Source organism: Acomys minous, assembly GCF_964271855.1.
Source record: "Acomys minous genome assembly, chromosome: 4".
NCBI lineage: Eukaryota > Metazoa > Chordata > Mammalia > Rodentia > Muridae > Acomys > Acomys minous.
Genome location: NC_140486.1, coordinates 42,535,353 through 42,557,594, shown reverse-complemented (window position 1 = coordinate 42,557,594; position 22,242 = coordinate 42,535,353). Strand labels below are relative to the sequence as shown.

At 40.0% G+C, this 22,242-nt stretch overlaps 1 protein-coding gene across 3 annotated transcripts in view; it reads right to left on the bottom strand.

Moving 5' to 3' along the window:
• JAKMIP2 (janus kinase and microtubule interacting protein 2) overlaps nucleotides 1-22,242 on the bottom strand; it is a 158,476-nt gene that overhangs the window by 101,517 nt on the left and 34,717 nt on the right. The window lies entirely within an intron of this gene.

Sequence of the window (22,242 nt, the reverse complement as noted above, 5' to 3'; positions counted from 1 at the left end):
GAACTCTTGGGGTCTCTGAGAAGATTAAAAGCAACGGGTATAACTTGTAGCGTATGCTACTGAAAGCCTTAATAAATGGTGTTATGTAGTTCTCATCCAGTGGTGAAATGGCTCCGTGGGTAAGAACACTTGTTCTGCAAGCATGAGGTCCTGAATTTGATCCCCAGCACCAAAGTACAAAAGCCTGTGAGTGCTCATGTCTGTGAGTGCTTATAACTTCAGCACTGGGGAATAGAGAGAGCTGGAACCATAGAGGCTGCTGACCAGCCAGCCCAGCTGGAGCAGAGAGCTTCCAGGCCAGCTGTGGACCTTGTCTCAAAGCAATAAGGCAGATGGTGGCAGGAAAGATATTCACACCTATCATCCTGTTCTGGCCTCCACACGTGTCCCTTCATACTCATGTGTGTACTACATACAAGATATACTACACACATGTACAAATATTGCACATGACATTAAACACATTTTGGAGAGCTTATATCATGTTAGAACATCTTAGCAGGAACTTTGCTTTTTACCTACAACTTAGAACCCAAACATTTCATTGCATCTTGCAAATTGAACTGCTTTCTGAGGTGAAGCTTCCACACCCCGACTGGGCGATCTGTCCTGTCTTCAGTGTGACACACATACCAGATACATGCTCTGAACTGTCTTCTCAGGCTTCAGCTTGTCCTCTCTGCCACACTGCAAACAAGTCACTACTACACACGGAAGTCACATTTCCTACCTATTCCAGGAAATAGCTGTCTAGGCCACAGAATCAAGGTTTCTCCTGAGTTTGTCTGAGAATCAGGGAACTAATTCCATTTATGATTTTTTTGGTCTCTGTGTCCGTATCCTTTAAATGACTAGCTTTGATCATATATCACATTTTGAATCTATTGTCATAAATCTCTGTGTCCGTATCCTTTAAATAACTAGCTTTGATCATAAATCACATTTTGAATCTATTGTCATAAATTCCTGCTTCTGAATTTTATAAATAATATATATATAATATATTATTATTATTATAGTTTCATAGACACCCTTCTAAAATTCTATGAAATCTATTGAGATGATAGGAACAAGACCAGACTTCTTTTCCTAAGTGCTCATGTATTCCCTTTATGGTGAGCCTTCGTATATTAGACAATGTCTTGACAATATCAGTAAGTAGAGGGAGGGGGAGCCTACACTTAGAGCCAGGAATTGGACGTCTCACTTGGCTGCTCCTTCATCCATCTTGATTTAGACAGCCTAACCACACAGCATCTAGCACCCACCCCTTCTAGTCTAATGGAAATAGCAGTCATGCCTATGAATGTAAAAAGAAAATATGGACAGATGCACACATCCCTTTAAAGACAGACACGTCTCATTCTCCTCAAACAAAATCACGAGCAGTCATCCTGTCAAGAATGCAAAGGATTGAAATAAACTCCTGGGGTTATGTGGAGTTCATAAATCCAATAGATTCTACTTAGGCAGGAATATGGCTAATGATGTGGAAATACGTATGGTAAGGGAAGAGGGAGAGTGAAAGGGACTGTAAAAACTGGCCTGCTCTGAACAGTAATCCTGCATATTAACAATACACTATGTAAAACCAAGTTGCTATGTCTTCCGTTTCTATCTCTACTGAGGAACTAGATGATACAATCATCAGGCTTTTTCTTTACCTGAGGCAGTTTTAGTAAACAACAATATTAAGACAACTAACATACATTACTTTTTAATGAACAATCAGGGTGTCATTGCTATGCCTCTTGAAGTTTTGTATACATCAATTTATTTAAAACAGTTCAAACAGACAATCTTCCCCCCCCCCTTTTTTTTTTACATAAGAGGAAATGAACAGCAGGAAAAATAGTAAGAATTCTAACAACACCGAGGATGCTGCTTATTAGCAGACAGGATGATCCAGGGCAATCCTACCTGATAAAGACAGTTTAAAAGGATAGGGGGAAAAAACAATGCCTGCAATCTTCAAAAGCATTACAGAGCAAAGAAAATTATGAAAAATGTCCTGGTTAAAATTTGAGGATGATAAAAACTGTCAGCCAAGAATACAAGACCACTAGGGGGTTTGCTTTGATGATATACATTGAGTCAGGAGAGGCAGCTAAAAAGCTGATATGAATTTTTGATGTATGAATGGGGATTACCCAGGAAGAGCCATCCTTGGTTTAAGATAGGGATGCCACACCCCAAAGCAAGAGGAAAGGAAAGGGTCTTAATCCCTGTTCTATTGCTATGAACAGGCACCATGATCAAAACAACTCTTATAAAAGAAAACACTTAATTGGGGGCTTGCTTTCTGTTTTAGAGGGTTAGTCCATTATCATCATGATGAGGAGCATGGTGGTAGGCCAGTAGGCACAGGCTTTGATACCCTGATCTTTGAGTGACAGAGAGACGCTGTGCCTGATGCAAGCTTTTGAAATCTCAAAGCCCACCCCAGCGGCACACTACTTCCAACAAGGCCACACCTCCTCCCATAAGACCACACCTCCTAGTCCTTCTAATCCTTCTTAAACATTTCTACTCTGGGTGCCTAAGCACTCATATAAATGAACCTATGAGGACCATTCATGTTCCAATCACCACAGAAAGCAAATAGGTAGCCCAACTATAAATCTTCTGAATGACCTTGGGAAAAAACCACTCTGATCCTAAATTTAGATGAACTTTCAGAATTGCTTTAATTCACAAAGTAGGAAGAGGTAAGAAACAGACTAGGGCTGGGATAGCTCAAAATATTTTAGCCATTATCAAAGTACCACTTCAGCATATAGTGAAAGGAAAACAACCTAAGGAAGAAACAGCAAAGACAAAACTCACAGAATCAAGAACCCACAAGGCACATAAAGACTTCAGAAATTAACCAATAAAATGTTCCTCCATCACATATTCGATTCAAGGATACAGAAACCAACATCAAAAAATTTGAAACGCACTTGAAAATGTTTTTTTAAGATATAGAAGATAAGGGAGGGAACAGAATAAAAGTTATGAAACACATAGGTAGTGACCAAATGTGAAACATCAATGGATGAGAACATTAGACATTTACAAGAGAAAAACAGGCAAAGAAAAAAGAAATAGGTCTGAAACATGGAGACCCCAAGGATGGGAAAGGATGTAAGAGACAAAAGGATGAAAATACAAAAGGACACAAAAATGAAGGTCACCTGCCTGCTCACTGGGGACAGAGGAGGAGGACCTAAGAGAAAATGGGGTTAAAGCAATGAGTCCCGAGATTATGGATAAGTTTGTTGTAAATGACTTGTTGATAAAACTTACCAATCCACAAAGTCAAGAAGTCTGGTATGAACCAGCAAGAATCACAGACAAGGGACAATGGAATCTTACTTGCTATCAGAGGATGCTAACGCACTAACTCCACACATAATGAAATGCAGCATCGGGAATGAAGGTATTGACCCACTGTTTGCAGTAAGTTGAAAATGAGTAACTGCTAAGTTACTCATTACTGTATTTACTGAGGATCCCCTTCAAGGATGAGAGCGATAGCAGGGAGTGTGACTCAGTGAGGCTTTGAGACAAATCCCCAGCACAGAAGAGAAAAAGAAAATGAGAGTGAATCAAAGGCAAGGGAAGGCAGATAATTTGTACTCCGGGTGCAAGGGAGATGCAGTAAGGAAGGATGATGGACAGGAACATGTGGCAAACAGCTGGGCATATTGTAAGTCCAGATTAATTATTTGAAAATGTATTTCTGATGAAACACACCTCAAATTCACAAAAATGTATGGAATCTAGTTAAGTAAACATGGTTTTAATAATTAGCAGGGAGATAAATTTGTATATTAAAGTTTGGATATGAATGTGTCATAATAGCTGGGATTAACACTAAGACACTTCATTCATCATTTCATAAAGGAAATAAATTGTATGGTTTGTGCTTTCTGTAAATCTGAACAAGAAAAAAGTGAGAAAAAAGTGGATACAGTACTTCTTGGGCTAATGCGAGCATATAATTAGTGGCAGGCAAATGCACGTATCGATAACTCAGTAAACCTGAGTGAAGTGCCTGTATCAATTAAAAGACAGAGGCAAGCACATTGGGGCAAAAAGCCTGAGTGAACAAAGAAAGCAAAAAATATTACAGGCTGTCTAAAGAATTATTATGTAAAGTTATACAACAGTTTAAAATGTCCCGGAGTTGGGCTGGAGAGATTGCTCAGTGACTACGAGTTTGTATTACTCTTAGCAGACAATTGGTGCCCACAGCTGCTCTAATCCCCTCACCTGGCCCCCAGGGGCACTTGCACTAAGCTGCACACACCTCTCCCATCTCTTATACACGTGCAACTGAATCTTTTTGTTTAAATGTGCATGTGTGTTTGAACTAGCATACACAATATGGAAGCAAAATTTAAGTAAACCCCATAGTAATACATTAACAGCAGAAAAATATATCTTAGTAGTAGAGTTAAAGAGAGGAACTTCCCAAGAAGGAAATTTAACTTCCTCCAAGAAAATGTCAGTTGTAAATTTCTGTGTATCTGTTGAGACATCTGTGACTACAGAGAAAAAAAAAACAAAGCAAAGGTCAACTAAATTATGAAGACAAATAGAAAAATGCAATCATAGTAGAAACAACAAGAGGAATCCTCTGAGCAGAAGTGACCTTCTTCAGGAGTTCTAGGGTTGATAACAGTTTAAGATCTCATTTCTTCTCATATTAATGTTAGGAGGAACCGGGCATCTCCCTGAGTATCTCCCACAGACAGGTCTTCTTTTGAAGCAGTCACCCTAGAAATGGCAACTGTTTCACAAGAACACACTACCCCAGTTGTCTGTCTGTCTGTTATTACTGCTACCTGTCTTGGGTGTTTACAAGTAACTTTTAAAACAAAAAGTATTTGGTAAACAATGCTTTAAAGTCAGCAGACAAGCTTTGGGTACAGTTCAATGGCGAATCACTTGCCTGAGATCACTTTGCAGAGGCCCTGGGTTCCAATCCCAGCTTCACAAAAGAAAGATAGACGAAAGGCAGACAGACACAGAAAGAGAGCAGATAGTGACAGGTGAATGATTGATAGCTGATAGCTGATAATTGATAGATGACTGATAGATGACAAATAGATAATACATATAGTAGGTAGATGGACAGAGAGACAGAGAGAAGGAGAGACAGAGAGAGAGAGAGAGGGAGGGAGGGAGGGAGGGAGAGAGGGAGAGGGAGAGGAGAGAGAGAGAGAGAGAGAGAGAGAGAGAGAGAGAGAGAGAGAGAGAGAGAGAGAGAGAGAGAGAGAGAGAATGATTTTGAAAGTCTCTCCGTGTCTACATTTTAAAAAGTGAACTAGTTGATATCCTCTGCCCAACTGTACTGCAAGTGACTATCCTTAACATTAGACTTCTCACTGCAATTTTCACCTTGAGGTCTTTATAAATATCAGTGGAATTGTGTAAGGACACTTTTGTCGCTTGCTATGACAGGTTTCAGGTTTGTCTCCTTGCTCTTTTTAGTTATTAGCCTTTCTTCTGCTTTCTCCCGGTCTCTGAACTCTCTCTCTCTCTCTCTCTCTCTCTCTCTCTCTCTCTCTCTCTCTCTCTCTCTCTCTCTCTCTCCCCCCCGCCCCATTTGTGTGACTCATATATTTTCACTAAGGACATTCTTTGGGTAAGAAGGAGCATTTCTGCTAAAAATTCCTCTTGATAACTTCTTGAATATCTACGGTATTGGTCATCTTTACCAGGAAAACCCAGAACTAAATCCTGGAAATGTCATATTTCTATTACTTCATCTTTCTGTATTTAGTTATTCATTTTATTTTTAATTAAAATATAATTGCATCATTTCTCCCTTGTCTTTCCTCTTTCCAGCTTCCTCATGCTTCCTCCTTGCTCCCTCTCAAATTGATGGACTCTTTTGGTTGTTGTTGTTGTTGTTGTTGTTGTTGTTGTTGTTGTTGTTGTAATGTATGTGTATCTCTCTGTGTGTGTTTTGAGTGTAAATGCATAAGTATGTAAATACAACCTGCTCAGTCCATTTAATGCTGCTTGTATGTATTTGAGGCTGGCAACAGGGTATTCGATAACCAATTAGGGGGCTCATCCCTGGGGATGACCATTTCTCCAGCTCTCCTCATTACTCAGCCACCTGTAGTTCTTTATCTATGGGTAGGGTCCTATGAGCTCCCCCCTTCAATGTAAGTACATTAGCGTTGTCCTCATTCACATCTTGATTAGACAGTCATACTGCTGAGAGATCAAGGGTGAGGCTTCCTTGTTGTTTCTAAAAGATACAATCTCACAGCAGAGCTGCTCCTCTGGGTCTTATGATCTTCCAGCTCCCTCTTCCATGATGTTCCCTGAGCCTCTCGGGTTCAGGAGTTGAGCTACAGCTGCTACCCACTAGAGACAGGTATTCCTTGATCATTCGTTCTCTGCATTTTGACCAGTTGTGGTTTTCTATGGTCTCTGTCTGCTACAAAGAGAAGCATTTTTAATGAGGCCTGAAAGGTAAATTTATATGTGGGTGTAAGATAAGCATTTAGAATTCCGTTAGGAGTGATGCTGGTTTACTGAGTTGGTTTATTCCTTTAAGATCTAGGACCACTACCCTGGGGTGCTCAGATGTTTCCATTGTCAGCCTTGATTCTGTTTCTGCTGAGTATGCCTTTGTCCAGTCAGAGAATTGGTGGCTACTGCCAAGACAAGAGGGGTGCTATGGCACTCTTAGAAATCTTACCATACTGGCCATTACTGTGCTTCCTAGACCTCACAGCTGGATAGGAGTATTCATTCCCTTGGTAGCTCACACACCTTCTGGTACCATGAGAGGTAGTCTTCAAGAAGGAAGGTTAGCTCAGATCTACCTTGGAATTTTTCTGTCCTGTTTCTGAAATTCATGGTGTCTTTTGTACTACGGATTTATTAGTTTACTTTCATTCCGTCAAGTTGAGTAAAGTGAATGTGGCACAGGGTTTTAAAGTATAGGGGGTGCCCCATCAAATCATAGCCAGGAAAAGAATATAATGGGAGCAAAAGCAGTCATAGGTGGAAGGAGAGAGTATGTTGATCTCATTAAAAATGAAGGGAAAAATGAAATAATTCATGTTTCAGATTTTTGTCTACAGAAGGAAGCAAGACCATCTTGATTCCTACAAAAAAAAATCTACTTTAAAAACATAGGGTTGGGGATATGGCTTAACTAGTAAAGCACTTGCTGTAAGCAGGTATGAGGACCAGTCTTGGGATTCCCAGAACCCTGGTAAATGCCAGGTGGTCATGGCAGAGAGAGGGAGGGAGGGAGGGAGGGAAAGAGAGAGAGAGAGAGAGAGAGAGAGAGAGAGAGAGAGAGAGAGAGAGAGAGAATTGAATAGCTGTGGTTTATTTTTACTTGTACCCTCTTTTCCTCATTCCCTCTGCAGCTCTGCTTCATGTTGTTATTTAGGAGAACTTGACCTACACTCATAAAAGCAAGATAATTTCGTGGTACCTGAGATGCATTTGGGGAGGGGTGAAAGACACCCATGTTCTTCATGACATCTTTGAATTTTGAAAAAAAAGATGTAACTGTGAGTGATTTGTGTTTTATTTCAAGTAAAGAAGCTACTGATAATTTTAGGATATAGCCACTACATTTTACAGCCCCTGATGCTGGACTCCCTAAGCCATTTGCACTGTGCATCTCATCATCAGACTAGAGAGAGAAAAAATGCACCCTGATATATATTCATCCACAGATCCATATGTATGTAAAGTGATGATTTTTACATAGCATTTGGCATCCCGACATCTTATGGAAATTCCTAAGCTGTGATTCTTAACCTCTACTTGCATATATCTTTAAGAAAAAAAATTAGTTTTAACTTCCTGCACTTAATCTATCTGTTAAAAAAGATTTATTTTTAAAGAAAGTATAGAATTCAATCCTATAAATCAGTACCCTCCTACATGTATTAACGGGAAGCTTTTCAAATTAATACAGAGATTTGTAAAATACTCTTTCAAAAATAAGAAACATTTGTATGGCTAAAAATTATTCTAATGGAATAGGTGAAAAATCTAATAAATCCCAAGTAGCTTATTCCATGATAATTTTCTCTTTGGGTATTTAATATCAGTTTGGGCTAATATTATCGTATGAAGCCTGGCCAGCTTTCAAAGACCTTTTCTGTCATCGTTGTATGTTTCATCATAGGCAATTTTAAATCTATTTATTCATTCATCTACATGCATATGTGTGTGTTCTTCTGAGCAGATCAGAGGACAAGTTGTAGTCGTTTTTCCTTTCCCACCATATAGGTCCTGAGGATTGGGTTCCAGTCATCAGACATAGCAGCAAACACTATTATCTGTTGAGCAATCTCACTGTGTCAGAAACCTTTTTAAAACAGGTAAGTCACTGGTTAAACAGAGAAAAGCTGATACTTCTTAATATTCATAGGATAATCCTCTCGTACATTTTTATGTCTTTGGCAGTTATTTTTAGCATCTACTGCACTGCCTCTGTCTCATTCTTTATGCAGTCTGTATAAACCACCAAGTGACATGCAGGACAGAACACTAAATAGCTTTAACAATAATACTGTCTTCTCCACCTGCTACCTTGAGCTGTTTCCTCAGTATTCCAAGGAAAGCAAACCCACAAAACCCCAAATATAATGAATAATTGGAATCCCCAAAGGAAAGATATTTACGGTTATCTAGAAGACATGGTGTTAGAATTACCAAGATCTTCCCTAACACCCAGGAAAAAGCATGTCCATTGCCAAAGAGACATCAATCAAATTCAATTCAATATCCAGAAAATATATTTTATTATAAAGAACTACACTCAAGATTTACTTTATGCCAAACACACAAGATAATAGAGCCACAAGTATAAGAAGCTAAGTAAATATATTATTCATTTATTAATGTTTGTGAAGTGCTGAACTAAGTCTTGAGAATACAAGCTACTTGACCTCACACTGTATTATTTACTCTGCAATGTCCTGTCCTTTTACCATCCCATGTGATACGTGATCTTAAATGATGGGGCATGGGGACATTCCAAACACATGCTTCCCAGGACCATTGGGAGCAGGGAAGAGAAACCAACAAGGCCAAAAAGGAGTTTGTCCTCAAAGGCACTGCCTTGCATGTTGAAGAAAAGAAATAAGAACTCTGGTGCCCCCTATTTGACCACTCCTCCTTGGTGGGGAGGCTTGGTGGCACTCAGCGGAAGGGTAAGCAGGCTCCCAGGATAAGACCTGATAGGTTGTGATCGAATGGTGGGGGAGGAGGTCCCCCCTTCTGTCACAGACCTAGGGGAGGGGAATAGGGTGCAAGAGGGAGGGAGCAGGGAATGGGAAGGTACAAGTGAGGGGATAACAATTGAGTTGTAATTTAAATAAATTATTTAAATAAAATAAAAATTTAAAAAAGAAACTTTTAAAGACTGAGGAAGTCCCTTAGGGCTCAAAGGTAAATTAGACTCCTGAATACAACAAACACGCTATTCTGATTCCCTTTGGACTAGCTAGATTCACACCTGCTGTGCTTCTGATGGTTCTACAGTTCAGAACCATCCATGGTCTCCACTTCTGAAGCCTTTAGAAGAGAAGGAGATTATTTAAAAAGAATCTGTATGAGTCTTTTTCTGAAACTGGGAAAGCGGTACATCCTGAACTAACAGGCACGTAAATCTATGGTTCTGTTCAGCCAGGGAGAAGACTTTAGTCCCAGTGAGCACAGCCACAGCTCTTCTCTCCTTTATCTAGATTACCGCTGCTCCCCCACAAACACACAAGATAATAACAACAATAGTTTTGAGAAATAGGTCACCTAGATATCAAAGCTATTTTATATCAAGCCATCTGGGGTGGAAGATGGCTTTGAAATGAGCTGCTCTTGGGTCCATGGCAAACTCTCCGGCAGCACATTGGCCGGCACGTTCCCAGCATTGCAGCATTGTTCTCAGTATTTGCTATTCAGAAGATGTTCCACGCATCTGAGCCTCAGAGAAACAAACGACTTAGCATTTCAATTAGGATCAGTGCATTGCACATCTAAAAAACAGCACAATGAAAAGATCTTGGAAGGTGATGGATTGTGTGTGTTCTAAAAACTAAACACAGATGAGCAGTCCAAAGTTAAATTCTGATTATTTGTATAAGCCCCCTTCTGTCCTTTAATTTTCTTCTAAGAAATGTGGCTAACTTGGTGTTTGGTCACCTTCATTCTACTTTAGGTTTCTAGAACATTCTAGTGAATGGTTCTTAGCATATTTAGTGATATGCATAAAGCATTGATTAAATGACAGCTAAGAGCATATCATGTGACTCCATCTATTTCCCATAAATCCCAAAACAACTATAAAAATGATAAGTGCCTTCATTTTGTGCGATTGCCCTTCCCCCATCTTACTGGGTTAATCCTTACTTCCCCACAGTTGGGGCTACTGTGTCCTACTCACAGGTACCAATTATAAATGCAGAAAATAGAGATGGCTCCACTTTTTGTCAAAGGGTGTGTGTATCACATATGGCTAATTATTCGTATTTGCTTCAGTGGCAGCAGAAAATACACTACTTACTGCATTCTCTCAAACAATGAGAGGTGACACAGTAGTAATGATAGTAGCTGTTGTGTATTGAGCTTTTGCCATGTGCTGAGGATCATCCCTAATTCTTATCATTAATCCTCACAAAAATCCAATGATGAAAGGACTGTTACCATCCAGCATGGTGGCACACACCTTTCATCCCAGCACTCAGGGAAGCAGAAGCAGGCAGATCATTGTGAGTTCGAGGCCAGCCTAGTCTACAAAGCAAATCCAGGACAGCCAAGGCTGTCAAAAAAAAAAAAAAAAAAAAAAAAAAGAAAGGAAAAAAAGAGAATACTGCTACCTGTATAGCCTTTCTGGAGACCAAGGTCTACCTATCACTACCCAGTGCCACCAAGAGGTACTTTTCAATAAGATCAAGTTTCCCTTTAGAAGCATGTCACATCTGCTACTTCATTGCCATTTGATTTTATTAGAATACATTAAAATTCTTCTACCCTCATGCCCCCATCAAGGAAATGTCTAAGATTAATAGCTTACAGTTTTAAACTGAAAAGAGTTGGTTGTGCAAAGGAACTCGCAATTAAATGGTGAATTAGGTGGGGATTGGTAAGAACCTTTTGACCTCTGAGGTTCTTCAGTAGAGAGGAGGCATCAATTGCTTCACTCCCATTGATGAGCACACTAACTGGCAGGCAGCTGTTACCAAGTAAAGTTTACTGAGTACAGGAGGATAAAATAGGTTTTAAACACTCCTGATGACATCACTCACTACAGGTATGGAAGGAGCTAGCTCAGACATAGGGAGCCGGAAGTAGGCAGCATTAGTACATACATGCTGGGCGGTGTCCTGTCAAGGAGGATGTGAATACAAAAAAGCTCTGCTCTACTGGAGCTACGTTACTTCTTTCTCCTCTTTTCTAATGGTTATCCTTTGATGGTTCCATTTCCCCTGTGTTCTCTACATTTTTTTTTTCTTTCTTGTATTTTGGGGGGAAGGGCACTGTCTCATGTAGCACAGGCTAGCCTCAAATTTACTATGTAGCTGAGAATAACTTTAAAGTTTTGATCCATGTATCTCTAACTGCCAAGAGCTAGAACTACAAGAATGGGCCACCTTGCCCCACTTCTGTTTGTTCTATTTATAATAAAAAAATTAAACTAAAATATAATTACAACACTTCTCTCCAAGCCTTCCCATGTTCCTCCCCTCATTACATCTCAAATAATGGGCTCCTTTAAAATTATTGTTCTTACAAACATATTATATAAATGCATGAATATATAGAGACAGCTTTCTGGGTCTGTCTAGTGTAGCTGTGTGCATTCTTAATAAACTTTCTACTCTTTCACCTACCACTGCTGTCTCAGCATCTTTGAATGCAGTTATTGACAAAACCCACTGCTTTCCAAGAAGAACAACAGATATTGATTTGAGGGTAAGATGTACTAACTACATTGAGATCATAACAAACTGCTAATAAACTGCCTTCTGTTTCAAATGAGTGTGAACACACAGTCTGATTTATGGCCTGCGTTAAGGGAGTGGTGGAGGGGGAACCCTGAGGGTCAGTGAGAATACCTCTACAAGAAGAAAATGATGCTGTGTTGGAAGCGGAGAAAAAACAGTTGGGTGATGCAGAGGGTCAAGGTGGTCATACACAGAGAAGAGTGCCCCTGTGGGCTCCCCCAAGACCTTTGCCATTCATTGTCTCTGCTTTATCCTGTATTTCTCCAGTCAGACCTCCCTCTGAGCACTGGCTCTGCCTGGAGTGTGACCTTGGTCAAATCTCTGCATCTGCTCTAATCCCAAAAATGACAAAAGCAAGAGCTGTGAAGCTCATATCAGATAATTTAACAAATACCAGAGTGGAGGCTGGAGAGATGGCTCAGTGGTTAAGAGCACTGTCTGCTCTTACAAAGGACCCGGGTTCAATTACCAGCCACCACATGGCAGTTCACAACTGTCTGTAATCCTAGTTCCAATGGCTCTGACACACTCACGCTAAAATAAAATTTAATAAATTATTAAAAAAAACAGATACCAGAGTGATTTGCAAATAATAAATGTTTAGCATGGTGATTATAATTATTATTTATTTATACTATATTTATTAGTATTATTATTATTTGCATCATCTCTCAAAAGTCTCCCAAAACACAATGATTAGTGATGTTTGCATGATTAATTTCATATTAATTAGTTAAAATTGACATCTCAATATTTTTATAAAGTAGATATACATATATAAATAAATATTTGCCTTTTAACTGTTGTACTTTCTCATGAATAATTCTGTCAGTCAATTTAATTCTAGAAGATAAAAGTATGCTAGAGTCAGTATAGTCTAGAAGTTAAGAATTTGATATTTTTGTTCTCAGTATGTACACTAACTCCTTACCCCTCTTTAGGTTAAATTATATAATACCTGATAAACAAAGGTTATTTCCCACCATTCACAACAGTTAATTTTCTGTTTAATTAAAATTATTATTTCATTTCAGAAATTGTTAAAAAGCATTCTAGTAATATGAATCCACTTTAATTTAAAGAACATTAGCTATGAAGGCATAGGGACTCTTAGAAGTCCCTAAATCAATTGCATAAATAATTAATTAGTTAAATGGTCCTATAACTTGATTATCTATCTATTGGAGACCGTTAGAGTCTGTCCTGTGTTTTTGAGTTTCCTCTATGCCTTTTAGTTCAGATTTAAAAGAAAAAAAAAACATCCATTATTTCCTTAGGGTAGATACATTCACAATTCTTCTTCTAGATATTTTTAATATATAATATAGCATTGTTAATTATATTATACTATTGTGCAACACAATATCAGAACTTATTTATAGTATCAAACAAAACCATTGTGCCCTTCGATTCACCTGTCTCCCTCCCACTCTCTGATTCTCTCCCATTACTGTTAAGTCTTATTCCCTTAGTGTTCCTTTAGTGAAGCTGGGCTCCGTAAATGCATTGGTTAAGTGACTCTGCCTGGTATTTAGTGCAGGAATGTAGGCATGCTGTTCCTTTTTTGAAAAAATAAAAAACAACCCAAATGTTCATGGACCAATAGCTAACATACATCAAAAATTTAAGGAAAATTTGGTGGGTATAAATTCTGCATTCTGGTCAAGCATAGAGCTTGGTCTAGTCACCACCATAGAACTCTCCAAATAAAACATTATTTCACCACAGCAAGCATGTTAGAACTATTATGCTAATGATGAACAATGTCTTAGTTACTGTAGAGAGAGACACTGGGCATCATGTGGGCTTTTGAAACCTCCAAACCCACCCCCGGTGACACACTTCCCCATCAAGACCACACCCCCTATTCCTCCAACAGTTCCATTCTCTTAGGATTAAGCATTCAAATCTACAAATCTAGGGGGGCATTCTCATTCCAACCAGCACAGAGAGCTTGGGATGCGGTATGAGAAATGTCTAGCATTATATCCTGGCTAGATCACTTACCAAACATGTGAGTGTGAACCAGTTACCGTTCTAAGTTTTAATATTCATATTTGAAAGAGTGACGGCAGAGTTGACAGCCGCACTGTGCCAAGTCAGGGTAAGCAAGTCCTCAATAGTTCTGCCCTGCAAACAAGTCTGGCAGAAATATTAGGCCTGAAAGCTGAAGATGATGCTCCAATGTTATAAAGTGTATTGGGTGACTGGTCAGGCAGTAAACTGTCTTAAGTCAATTTGTACATTTTGGAAGCTGCTAACCCACACTGCTGGTTCACTCAGGAATAAGTTTTATTCCTTCTCAAGTCTCTGAGGGGCATTGAAGACAAGATAGTATAGTTTTACAACCAAGTTTAGTTGGTTAGGGGACAAGATTGTTTTAGATCAAGATAAATAAGTTAAGCTATTAGAGTTGAGATAGGATAGATATTGAATCTCATTTGTAAATTTAGACCCAACAAGACAGGAGAGACACTTACTTCAAACTGAACAAATGCAGATGGACAATTCACTATGAATGTAACATGTATAGAACTCATTATTCTTATGATTGTCACATGATTCTCCCTGCTGTATGTAGTTTGTTTTATACATATGTAATAAAATAAATGTATAAAAAAAGAAATTATGCTGTGGGTCCTCCTAGACAATAACTGGAGGACAAGGAGTACAATTTTGTTTTTCTCCTGGCTCCTGAGAGTCCCATCTTTGGGAGGGAGCCCTGGATGATCATCACACATATGTACCAGGTGGAAAAGTCAGTGTCAAGATAAAGTCTTCTGTGGATATAAGAGGCTAAAAAGAAAAGGGAGCACATAGCTTAGAGGAAGCAGAGCCAACTGCAGGGCTCTGTCCCTGGTACCCTCATTTTCTAGTGCCTTGACGTCAAAGAGAAAGAAAAGACAAAACTCTCCTCTATATGACATACATGCACACATATACACAGATGCATATATATATATACTCACACACATAGAGACACACACACATACATACACAGGCACACACATAAGGCACAGAGGCATGTGTATGCATACATATAGACCACAGACTCATATACGTGTATGCAGTCACACACACATACATATACACATACATACATACATACACAGGCACACTCATGTGTATGATACATACACACAGAGAGATACACAGACACTTGTATGCAAACATAGGGACACGCACATGCATTCATTCACACACACATAGATACACACATACAGACACACACAGGCACACATACGGAGATACACAGACACATGTATGCATACACACACACACACACACACACATCAAGTCCTGAGTTGTGATCATCCTCTGAGACTAGGCTGTTCTAGTCACCAAAACAAGACTGCAATTTAGAGATTGAAGGATTTTCTAGACTGACTGGAAGAGTTATAGTTCCTGATGCTTTTCCATACAGAGTCACAAGAAGTTTACATCTAATATGCATATTTTTAAAAAAGTGATGGGAAAATTAACATATTTAAATTCATTTTTCATAAATTATACCTGCTCAAAATATAATCAACTGCAGATATGAAAAGTTTGTTCTTTTAAATCAACTGAAAAACCTTGCTTGCTAGACATAACCTCTTATCCCTAGCAGCCCTGGTATGAGGTGTATGTGGGGGATTGTTATTTTCTAAGTTCCATTTCAAATCTGCCAGGTTGGCTTAGGCCAGATACCCCTATAAGAAAGATGTGCTTGCTACACACCCCTATGATGTTCTGCAAGGGAAGAGGGGACATTGTGCAAAGTGGGAATGCTAGCGTCACTAGGATCTAATGCCTCTTTATAGAAGAGGAAGGTGAGAGACACTAATCCTGGGTCTAAAGAGGAAATCAGGGGGCATCTAGAGAGATGTCTCAGCAGTTAAGAGTGCTTACTGCTCTTCTGGAGGACATAGGTTTGTTTCTCACCCCTCATATCAACAGGTGTATAACAATGTATCCATAGCTATAGCCATCTAACGACTGGGAATTCCAATTCGAGGGGACCTGATGCCCTTGCATTCTCATGGGACATGTAAATCCAGGCAAGTATGCACGCAACACACACACACACAACACACAACACACACAACACACACACTAAACAAAGAACAAATAAAAATACCCGACACCTAGACATTCAATACACCTAGAAGCAGGGCAGCCTCCTCTCAACCTGGCCTCCGAGGACGACGTCATCTAATATTCCAATTGATTCTTGAGCTTTCGCATGGCAAGAAGCAAGTTTGTTTTCCTTCCCTCCATCAGAAATAAATAGTCACTAAGTATGTATTGAGTATTATTATGAACCAGGTCTAGGAAAAATAACTGACAAAGTTTGGACGTCCTGGAGCTTCCAATCTTCTGAGTGAAGACCATAACAGTAATAGGTTTACATGCAGTAGGATGGGGGACACCTATTAAAAGGGTAAAGTGGGGCCAGCGAGAAGTCTCAACAGGTCCAGGCCTCCAAGCCCAATGGCCTGAGTTTGAGCCAAGTTCAGCCTTCAGGAATTCCCTGCTGGAAGGTGAAAACCAATGCCTGCAAGTTGTCTTCCAGTCTCTACACATGCACCATGGCACACATCACACACACACACACACAGCCATTTTTTTTCATGTCAGAAAATAAAATAGGGTTTAGAGTAAAATTTATTTTAAAAAGGGAGGTGATATAGGGAAGGGGAATAGAAGGTTGGGGGGGCTTAACCATGCAGCGTGTTCAAGAAGGCAGAATGCTGGCGCTTCACAAGTAGCCGTTGTGCTCATGCGTGAGAGCAGAGGGAGACAGTCCCAGTGCTGCCGGCTTCATTGTTTCCTCAGGAAAATGATGGCGGGAATCATCATGCCCTGCATGTTTCCTTGCTAATTCATCCAGCAGCGTATTGCTCCTATACTATTTGGGTGTCAGAAGCAAATTATCATTGCAATGTGTGGCTTAGAAAAAATGCCCAGCGCTGGGCTTGGCTAGTCATATTTTTGAAGATTTGACGCACAGCATTGTGAATCTGAAATAGGACTAAATTTTCATTCATCCTCAAGAATTTCACAGGCCATTTTCTACCTTATCTGGTGATATTTAGCTTTCTCCCGAGAGAAACCTTTCAAATGAGGACGGTGATCAATTATAGCCCTTGTGTGCCAAAGACGGGAGATAGCACGCTAGTCCTGCATCTGGCGTGTGTATGAATCCTTGTACTGACACCGCGGGAGGCAGGCCTGCAGCCTGTTGGGTTAGATAAGGAAATGTGCTTAGCCAGGTAGCCTGACCTGCTCTGTATACACAGCCCTCGGAGGCGTGAGAGGCTTAGAGCCGGGCAATGTGATCAGAGGCAAGCTGCTGCTCTTCAACACTCTCAAGCACACTAAAGGAACCTGGTGCTGTCTATTTAACTAGAGGTGATTTGTATGTGGAAGGCGGCTAACTTGCCAAAGAATGTGAAACTTGCTGATGGTCCTTGAATACTGGGATTTCAGTAGGTAGGCATGGGAGAAATTGTGTACTCGATTCCCATCTGTGTGTTCTCTACAATACAATGCAGGCATTAGGGTTTGATCTCAAAGGAAACTTATGGCCCTGGTATCTTTTTGATCTTCTCTACAATAACATGATGATACAGAAATCTGGATTTTTGCAAATCCGGGTGGCTCAACTGGACCTGGGTAGCTAGTGAATATTTCACAAAACTGTGTATACTGGATGAGAGGAAAAGTGTCTTTTCTGACATGCCATGCCGGATTTTTTGATGGCAGAGAGCCTGTATCTAAAAGAAATTACCAGCTTCCAACTTGACCTTTTATAAGACATCGAGGATAATACTCATATTCTAAAATATTTTCACTGGATTTTGATATTAATAAATGCTTAGGTGCTCAAAGGGAATCCTGAAACACGTTCATTTTGGAAACTCTAGTTGTATTAAAATTGAAAAAGAGCCCAAAAATTATCTAAATGATTATATATATTGTATTTATATTTATTCATATATTTATATATATAGATAATTTGCAGAGCAATATCAGGGAATGTTCCTTACCAAAACAGTCACAGCATTTATTATACAAAACTAACTATGGTTCACTGTAGACTGTAGGACCTTACAATGGTGTCAATTTAAAGATGCAGAATGTCTGATGTCTTTAAACCCTGTCACAGCAGCTCTGTGGTTGTATCTTGAACCTTATGAGGATTTAGCACCCGTTCAAATGTGAAGCTCTCTATGGAAAAGAGGTCCTCAGCCCCTTTGCAAGATACTTCCTAAATATAAATATTATGACAAGACAAAGACAAGGAAGCAATAAGGGAAAAGGTAGATTTATGTTAGAAGCAATGACCCGAGAGAGGAGGAACCCATCAGCAAAAGTCAACTACTATAGAAAATGACAACAAAACTGCCTTTAAATGACTTGAAAACTTAAGACATATGCTTTTCTTTTAATCTCCTCACATGTCTTAGTATTTGGTGCTGTAGATATGAGCACCACATATGTGCCTCATGCCTGTGGAGGCCAGAAGAGGGTGTCAGATTGCCTGAAACTGGAGTAATAGACAACTGTCTTGACCACTGTTTAGTATAACAATTTTTATGTATAAATATGGGAATATGCATAAGTGATATGAGTCTATAAACAAAAGATATATAAAATATGTAATTTATCTTTATATGTTGCATTAACCATGGAAACATAATTTAGTTCCATTGCTACAGAATAAAAACCTACACTCGTTAGAACATCAGATGCAAAATGAATTCCTCTACATTTACCCATACATTTTCTTTCGTTTGTTGGTATAAAAACATATTGCTGGGGCTAAGGAGATCCCTTCGGAAGCTTGAGGGCCTGAGGTTAATCCATGTGAGGAGATGGCATGATGCTGTACTCTTGTAAATCTGGTGCTCAGGAGGCAAAGATAGATGGAACCCTGGGGCTCACTGGCTGGCCAGCCTAACATGAATCTCAGGTCAGTGAGAGACCTTGTCTCAAGTCATCACAGTGAACGCCTCCTGGGGAATGACTTTCAAGGGTATCCTTTGGCCTCCACATACATGAGCACCTGCGCACATACAGACCATCCATCATCCATCCACCATCCAGGCCTCTCTGGTTGGGCAGCATGGATTCATACAAGAAGAAGATTCTGTGTAAAGATGAGTGTCTCCAGTCTGCCCATGTGCCACCACACATATGCTTTGTGCCCCCAAAGAGATGCTAAGACTTCTATTATGTTAGGATATGCCATACTGAATCCAGGCAAGGGACATGGCCTGTCTTCCATCTCACAGGGATAAGGCTGTAAATGAAACACATATAAACATCCCCACAAGACAAAATACTTAAAGCATCACTTGCAAGGAGTCATATGCAGTTTCTGTTCTGAGGGTAGGTTGAACAGGTTGGAGAACATAAATACAGCACTGGGTACAACTGGCCTGGAGCTTGGGGGTCAAGCTCAGATGACTGAGAGTTCCAAAAAATGTACATAAGGAGAAGGAAGCCTTCTGTCTGAAATAGTCCTGCAGCCACTGGACCTATCTTGGAAATCCATTATCCGTTCCAGAATTAGTAGTAGGTTTTGACTAGCTTCCCCCTTTGGCAGACTCCATGTCCTTCATGGCAGCATCAGGTGCCATGACAGTTACTGTTCTGAGAATTCCTTCTTCTCCAATTCAAAAAGGGTCTTCTCACCAGACCGATGACATTTGTTTTAATGGAATTGGAAGTCAAATGCCAGCCTATCTTTTCAGGCCGATGGTCTCAGACTATGTGGGTTCACTGGAGTCTTTGTTTTAGAACTACTGATTTTCTTAGTAGGCGAAACACCCAGAGTTGCTACCACCTGGTCAGTTGTTACTGTGTGCAGTGTCTAGTACTCAACAGTAACCATGAGATATCCCACATCTCACAGCTGTTTTAGCAAGCAAGGACCACCATTGCCATTTGCTATAGAAGAAAACATTGCTTTAGACCTCTTTAAGAGCTTCTTTTATGGGGCAAAGCTTGTTCAAAAAGCCACTCTTCCTGAAGTCAAACCCTGCCAGGTAAAGTGACCACTAGTTTCTTCTAGGTTTTGGAGTGTCATCAATTCCAACATCAGTTGGGACTTTGTTAGTTGTGTATGGATCAGATGGACTTGCCAACCTGCCAGAGACCTCAAAGAACAGACTCTGCCCAACTCACCACTGCCTACCTGATAATAAATACCTATTCAACATTGGATGGATGAACTTTATGCGGGAAATTGGATTCTGAGAAATCAAGCCGTTCTTAGTCAATGCGTGGCATCTCTATTCATGCTTAGCCGAGACAATAATTTTTTATTTTATTAACTTATCCATATTACATTTCAATTGTTATACCATCACTTGTATCCTCCCATTCCTCCCTCCTTCCCACCCTACTTTCACCCTATTCCCCTCCTCTAGGTATATGCCTGAGGGAGACCTCCTCCCCCACTATATGGTCATAGGCTATCAAGTCTCATCTTGGTAGCCTATTTATTCTTTCTTTGAGTGCCACCAGGGCTCCCTATGAAGGGGAGATCGTCAAATATGGGGCACCAGAGTTCATGTCAGAGTCAGTCCCTGCTCTCCACATAACTGTGGGGAATGTCCTGTTCATTGGCTAGATCAGAGTAGGGGGTCGATGTTTACTGCTTGTATTGTCCTTGGTTAGTGCAGTAGTTTGAACAGACCCCCTGGGCCTTGATCCACCCAATACGATGTTCTTCTTGTAGATTTCTAGGACCCTCTGGATCCTTCTATTTGCCCATTCTCCTATATTTCTCTTACCTAGAGTCCCAGCAGGATTTCCTCACATCTACGCCAATCTCCTGGTAAGTGAAGACTTTCATGGGACATGCCTTTTGGGCTAGTGTCCAATTATAAGTGAGTATATACCATGTCAGTCTTTCTGCTTTTGGGTTAACTCACTCCGTATGATCATTCCTAGTTGTCCACAAATTTCGAGAGTTCCTTGTTTTTAATAGCTGAGTAGTATTCCATAGTGTAAATGTACCACAGTTTCTTTATCCATTCTTCAACTGAGGGACATTTAGGCTGTTTCCAGATTCTGGCTATTATGAATAAGGGTGCTATGAACATGTTTGAGCATACGTCCTTGTTGTGTGGTGGAGTGTTTGGGTATATTCCAAGGAGTGGAATAGCTGGGTCTTGAAAAAGCCCTATTCCCAGCTTTCTGAGAAAGCACCAGATAGATTTCCAAAATGGTTGTACAAGTTTGCATTCCCACCAGCAATGAAGGAGTGTTCCTCTCTCTCCATATCCTCACTGGCATGTGGTATCTCTTGAAATTTTGATCTAAGCCATTCTGATGGGTGTAAGATGGAATCTCAGAGTTGTTTTGATTTGCATTTCTCTCAGACAATAGTTTTAAGCTCAGTTTTTCTCTGGGTGACTAATAAATTAAATGTAACTTTCACTTAAGTAAAGCCAGGTTGGACTTAAATTGGTATCGTGTTTAAAGCTTACTGATATCTTTTGTTTATTTTGCTACCATTACAAGCCCCAGCTTCTACATCTATAAATACAAGATAATAATAATACCCTTTTTGCTTGTTTGAATAGATATGTTCCCATAGATCCATGTGCTTGAATGCTTGGCCATAAGGAATGGTGCTCTTAGGATATGTAGCCTTGTTAGAGGAAGTGTGTCACTGTGGAGGCGGGACTTAGAGGTCTTAAATGCTCAAGCTAGGCCAAGCGTGAAACACATCCATTCTCCTCCTGGCTGTCTTTGGATGTAGAATTCTTAGCTCCCATGTCTGCCTGGATGCTGTCATGCTTCCTCCCCGCCATGATGAGAATGGACTAAACCTCTGAAACTGTAAGCCGCTCTTAATTAAATGTTTGCTTTTATAAGAGTTGCCATGGTCATGGTGCAACCTTAACTAAGATAGCCCTGAGCTGCAGAGATGGCTCAGCCGTTAACACTTGCTGCTCTTGCAGAGGACCCTGATTCAAGTCCCATTATTCCTACAGGGTGGCTTACAGCTGCCTGTGACCCAGTTGCAGGGGATCTGATGCCCTTTTATGGCTTCTGAAGGCATTGAACATATGTGACATACATTCTCATAAACACACACATACATAAACATAAATTTAAAAAATAATCCCTTCATAAAATAGTTGGTGAGAGTCAATGAAAGTATTACTGAATACTGTTTAGGATTGTGACACATCCACAGTAAGGAATCGATAACGCTGAGCTCATAAATTAAAAGATCAATTTTAGATCAAATAATTAA